The sequence below is a fragment of the Macaca nemestrina genome, chromosome 4 (assembly GCF_043159975.1).
Source record: "Macaca nemestrina isolate mMacNem1 chromosome 4, mMacNem.hap1, whole genome shotgun sequence".
NCBI lineage: Eukaryota > Metazoa > Chordata > Mammalia > Primates > Cercopithecidae > Macaca > Macaca nemestrina.
Genome location: NC_092128.1, coordinates 71,966,083 through 71,972,788, shown reverse-complemented (window position 1 = coordinate 71,972,788; position 6,706 = coordinate 71,966,083).

The following is a 6,706-nucleotide window of genomic DNA, read 5'->3' as shown; positions in this document are numbered from 1 at the left end:
TATGTATGTGTGTATGTGTGTGTGTGTATGTGTGTGTGTATGTGTGTGTGTGAGAGACAGGGTCTCACTATGTTACAGTGGGTAGCTAGTGTTGTATGAGCAGGTTGGGGGAGGGCCCCCCGTCTCACACACACCAGGAGTGTTGGGTGGCCATCAGATGATGGTCAGGCGGTTGTTAACTGTCTCGCTAAAGTAATAATTGGTCACAGCTGGCACCAGGGAACGGCCATCTTCTAATAGATAGAAAACACCTGAAACTGGTGATCAGCTGCTTCCTAACAAGATCTTAGGAGGTGGGAGAAGGGATGCAAGAGACTGTAAGTATGCCAGTGCATAAAACCCCAAGTTAAAAGGTCAAATTGTGCACTTGCCTTTCCAGCCGTCTGCTTGGCCCTCTTCCAAGTATACTTTCTTTCCTTCCTGCTCTAAAGCTTTTTCATCAACCTTCACTTGTGCTCTAAAACTTGCCTCCATCTCTCCTTCTACCTTATGCTTCTCAGTCGAATTCTTTCTTCTGAGGAGGTAAGAATTGAGGTTGCTGTAGACCTGTATGGATACTGATATGTTCTGCTGGTAACATACTTTGCAGACCTGTGTGACTTGGATACTTGCAGCTGCTAACAACTATGTTGCCCAGGCTGGTCTTTTTTTTTTTTTTTTGAGACGGAGTCTCGCTCTGTTGCCCAGGCTGAAGCACAGTGGCGCGATCTCAGCTCACTGCAAGCTCCGCCTCCCGGGTTTACGCCATTCTCCTGCCTCAGCCTCCCGAGTAGCTGGGACTACAGGTGCCCGCCACCTCGCCCGGCTAGTTTTTTGTATTTTTTTAGTAGAGACGGGGTTTTACCAGGTTAGCCAGAATGGTCTCGACCTCCTGACCTCGTGATCCGCCCGTCTCGGCCTCCCAAAGTGCTGGGATTACAGGCTTGAGCCACCGCGCCCGGCACCCAGGCTGGTCTTAAACTCCTGAACTCAAGCAATCCTCCTGCCTCGGCCTCCCAAAGTGCTGAGATTACAGGAATGAGCCACCACTCCCAGCCCAGAACTTTTTCATCTTGCAAAACTGAAGCTCTATATCTATTAAACAACAAAAAGTTCCATAACATTTTGAATTAAATTACTTATATAATATTTGATTATATTCCTGAAGGTTACAGGTTGAATAGATTTTTGTATCCCTCCTGGAGTTTCACACCTTGAGAGTGTAAGATGTTTTATGAGAAAAAAATTTACTCAGATGTGTAAAAGCTCACACTTTCAGATCTATCCAAAGAAACCGGTGTCTACATTCCTCCCTCACCTATTTTTTTTTAATACTTCAAGTTCTAGGGTACATGTGCATAATGTGCAGCTTTGTTACATATGTATACATGTGCCATGTTCGTTTGCTGCACCCATTAACTCGTCATTTACATTAGGCATTTCTCCTAATGCTATCCCTCTCCCATTCCCCCACTGCATGACAGGTCCCGGTGTGTGATGTTCCCCACCCTGTGTCCAAGTGTTCTCATTGTTCAATTCCCACCTATGAGTGAGAACATGCAGTGTTTGGTTTTTTGTCCTTGTGATAGTTTGCTCAGAATGATGGTTTCCAGCTTCATCCATGTTGCTACAAAGGACATGAACTCATCCTTTTTTATGGCTGCATAGTATTCCATGGTGTATATCTGCCACATTTTCTTAATCCAGTCTATCATTGATGGGCATTTGGGTTCGTTCCAAGTCTTTGCTATAGTGCTGCAATAAACATACATGTGCATCTATCTTTATAGCAGCATGATTTATAATCCTTTGGGTATATACGTAGTAACAGGATCGCTGGGTCAAATGGTATTTCTAGTTCTAGATCCTTGAGAATTGCCACACTGTCTTCCACAATGGTTGAACTAGTTTACACTCCCACCAACAGTGTAAAAGCATTCCTGTTTCTCCACATTGTCTCCAGCACCTGTTGTTTCCTGACTTTTTAATGATCGCCATTCTTAACTGGTGTGCGATGGTATCTCATTGCCACCTCACGTATTTCTAATTCCAAGTCCTAGGCCAGCTAGTCTTTGGTGCTTGCCCCAGCAGGAAGAATATGTCACAACTGCAGTATGAACAAAGATGCTAAGACGGCATGTTCCTGGTATGCTTAAGGTGGTCTGGGGAGAGAGTTAGAAAGATTTATGTAGAGGAATAGTTGTGCCAGATGATGGAGGACCTAAAATATCAGGTACAGGGTTTCAGTCTTTATCTTGTAAGTGTCAAATTTTGATTGCAGTATCATGATGAAGGCACTGCTTTAGGGTAATTGGTCTGGTCCATGGCGGGTGGTTTAGGGTGGAGAAGAGAGATATTGGAGAAAGGGTCCGTGCAAGGGTTAATGCAATAACCTAGGCTTAAGGCACTAAAGGACAGAACTCGGGTGATAAATGGGGTGGAATGAACCAATCATATATGATCAAGATAATGAATGGACAAAAGGGTTGGTGGGAGTTGAGATCTAATTGGATGGTTCTGTATAGCATGGGGAAGTTGGGGATGTCCCAGGGTTTACTGTGGGTAATGTCACTTATAAAATAAGGCCATCTTGACCGGGCGCAGTGGCTCATGCCTGTAATCCCAGCACTTTGGGAGGCCAAGGTGGGCGGATCCCCTGAGGTCAGGAGTTCGAGACCAGCCTGGCCAACATGGCAAAACCCTGTCTCTACTTTAAAATACAAAAATTAGCCGGGTGTGGTGGTGAGCATCTGTAATCCCAGCTACTCAGGATAAGGCATGAGGATTGCTTGAATCTAGGAAGCAGAGGTTGCAGTGAGCCAAGGTCGTGCCATTGCACTCGAGCCTGGGCAACAAGACTGAAACTCCATCTCAAAAGGAAAAAGAAAAAAAAAAAGAAAGGCCATCTTAAGAAAGGAGGAGGCCGGGCGCGGTGGCTCAAGCCTGTAATCCCAGCACTTTGGGAGGCCGAGGCGGGCGGATCACAAGGTCAGGAGATCGAGACCACAGTGAAACCCCGTCTCTACTAAAAATATAAAAAACTAGCCGGGCGCGGTGGCGGGCGCCTGTAGTCCCAGCTACTCAGGAGGCTGAGGCAGGAGAATGGCGGGAACCCTGGAGGCGGAGCTTGCAGTGAGCCGAGATCGCGCCACTGCACTCCAGCCTGGGCAACAGCGTGAGACTCTGTCTCAAAAAGAAAAAAAAAAAAAAAAAAAAAGAAAGGAAATGGCTTGGGGAGCTGTGAGACAAGGTGATGATGTAGGCTTAGATATTTTCTGTATGTGGAAGCAGAGCAAATACTAATTTGGCAGAGTTTTGGGCGCTGGAGCTCAGAGCTAGAAAGAATTGGGGACCATCAAAATTTGGTGAGAACTGAGGTTGTGAGAACAGATGAAACTGCCAGAAATGAGAGAAAAGGAAGGAGAGCCCAAGAGTCAAACTCTGGGTATGCCCATAACTAGGAGATGAAAGAAGAAGGGCATTGGTCGCCAACATATGAGAATGATGAAAGCGTGATGTTATGGAGGCTATCAGAGACTTTCAGAACTATGTTAGTGAAGCTCAGCTACAACTGATGTAGGGCTACGGTGTCCCAGGTCCTTGAGAATACATGAGGTTGTTTCACTTAACCTACTAAAAAAGGTCAAGGCACAATAAAACTAGGAACAAGTCCAGTAGATTTGACAAGGACCAGATCACCGACTCTTAGGGGCAGGGAGGAGTGAACCTACACTTCAATGAGGCAGGAATGATTATTGTGGAAGCAAAGGACAGCCCCTGCAAGAGGTCTGCCAGGTTGACCTAAAGGAAGAGGAGAAACAGCAGGGGCTGGCAAAGGTTGTGCTTTTCCTTTCTGTTTTTTCACTTTCCAGGACAGGAGGACATTTGGGCATATTTGGAGGCAGAAGGAAGTGAAGGTATAAAAACCAGCGAGTAGGGACAGGAGTGAGGATGGCCTTAGTCAGGCCAAGGGCCTTTTTCTTCCAAAACTGAAGGACAGGACTGGCCTTGTCACCTGTGGCAGTCTCTTTTGAGATGGAGGTGAGAAGACGGAATAGAGGAAGCAGGGAAAAGGGTTCTGCAGAGCCCGTGCTGGGGTAATTAGGGCTTAGATAACACTGGAGGAGGTTTAATGCTCTGGGCTGTGCATGAGGGAGTCAGCCAGAGAAGACTGTGATAACTCCTTCCTCTGTTATCAAAAGTATTGGACACGGCAATTTGGTGGAATTTACAGATCTCAAGGAAGACATTTGAATGTAAGTACAGACACTATACGCAGTCCTAGACATCTGACTTTTTGATTGCCTGTTGTTACAAATTTGCCGTATCTCCATTACTTTGTGGTTATGGTAGCTCTCAGAAGGGGACTTTATTTCAGCAGAGTTTCATATTGTGTTTATAATCTCTTACTACTACTAGCAAAGTCCTGGAAGATGGGCTTAACCTCTGCAATGTGAGCACGCAGAAGAAAAATGGTCTTTAAAGTCACTCAGCAAAAACTCCAGGAGGGCCCCCTAAAGCTCCTGGGTCTGGATATTTTAACAAACATTACTGTGTATACACCTGCCAAAGTGAAGACACAGTGAATTAATTCCATACAAAAAAGTAAATTCAGCTGGGAAGCTTAAGGTTTTGCATATTCTCCTTGGCATCAAAACCTTCATGCACATACCGTAATAGGAACATGTGACAGCCCCATTGTTTTCTGAAGTTTTCCCTTTCCCAGTAGGCATTAGGCATTTTTGTTTTCTCAGCAATGTTCCTAACCACATGCAGCCTATTGTGTGAGTTTATTGTACATGCCATTACATAGCAGTGATGACTTGATTAAAAGTCCTTACACTTCTATGATGACATTTTGACTTCTGCACTTAGTAAAGGCTCTGAGCAAAATACACATCTTAGGGTCAGTCTATCCAATGAGTAGACTGATTTGTTCTCAATATTAGAAGTTTTGAAAAGAGAGCCAACAGTTTGAAAATCTGTCAGGAGTGGTCCAAAATCCAACAATGGGTAGCACATTTATAAGTCAACTCAAAATGAACATAAAAGGGTAATGAAAGATTACTGGCCACGAAAAGAGAGAGAAGAATCCATTCTTCAAGCTTCTGGCTACGCTTTCTATAATGCACACAAATGTAGGGACTACCTAGAATTTACTTTTAATTGTTATTCTTTGTATTATTCCAAATGAGTATTCCCTTATCTAGCTCTAGGCATAGTTGGATGAGCACATCTATGTGTACACAAGTGGACCTTGGTGAAACTACTCATGTTAAAGTTAGCCATGTTCTTTTAAAAATCAGTATACCACTTGGCATTCATAGGCTCAGATAACATCAGTGGCTAAAATGTTGTGGAATATATTTGACATTACCATCAAGAATGAATGTTAGTAGTTTCTTACCAACATTGGTAGTACTTTAATCCAAAGATACTTGGATTAAGTACATTTGCTTCATCCAAATTTCTGAAACAAATGTATTAGCTGTTAAAGATATCTTCAATGGCTCCCAAGTTGTAGTAATATTGACAGCTCATAATGCACTAAGATAACATTTGATTTATTGAATTGTTACTCTAAAGCAGGGGTCAGCAAACCATAACCTATTTGACAACTTTGGTCTGCCATCTGTGTTTTTTTTTTTTTTAAATTTTAAAATAATTCAGTAATTGAATAGAAATAATTCAATAATTCAAACAGATTCATAGGAAGTTGCTATTATAGAGAGGCCCTGTGTATGCGTTAGCCAGTTTCCTCCAATGAGTACCTTTCACATAATGTGCAATATCAAAACCAGGAAGCTGACATTGGTAAATGTCTATGTATATTTCTATATGATTTTATCACACGTAGATTCACGTAGCCACCACCAATACGACTATGACATCATCACAAAGATGTCCCTTGTGTCACTCCTTCATAGTCACACACACACCTCCCTGCCCCCACCATCCCTAACCCCTGGCCAACACTAATTTCCTTCCAACTCTTATTGTTTTGTCATTTCAATAATGTTATATAAGTGCAATAATATAGCATGTGATATTTTTCAGACTGCCTTTCTTTTTATTCAGCATAAGGCCCTTGAGATCCATCCAAGTGGTTGAATCAATAGTTTGTTCCTTTTTATTGCTGAGTAGTATTCCACTGCATAGATGTACCATTGTTAACCATCTATGAGAGGACATTTTGGTGGATTTCAGGTTTGGCTATTACAGATAGTTGCTATGAACAAATGTGTACAGGTTTTTGTGTGGATATAAGTTTTCATTTCTCTGCGACAAATGCCCAGGAGTGCAAGTATTGGGTCATATGATAAGTATATGCTTAAGTTTTTGAAGAAACTACCAAATTATTTTCCAGGATGGTTGTACCATTTTATATTCCCATCAGCAATGTATGAGTATTCATTTCTCCACATCCTTACCAGCATTTGGTGTTGACACTATTTTATTTTAGCCATTCTGATAGGTGTGTAGTGTCTTACTGTGATCTTAATTTGCAATTCCCAGATGGTCAGTGATGCTGAGCAAATTCCATGTGTTAGTTATTTATCTTCTTTGGTGAAATATTTTTTCATCTCTGTTGTCCATTTTGTATTGGATTATCTTTTTGCTGTTTAGTTTTGAGACTTCCTTATGCATTCTATAAGTTGTCAGATACGTGGTTTGCAAATATTTTCTCCCAGGCTTGTCTCTTCATCTTCTTTATCAGATCTTTTGT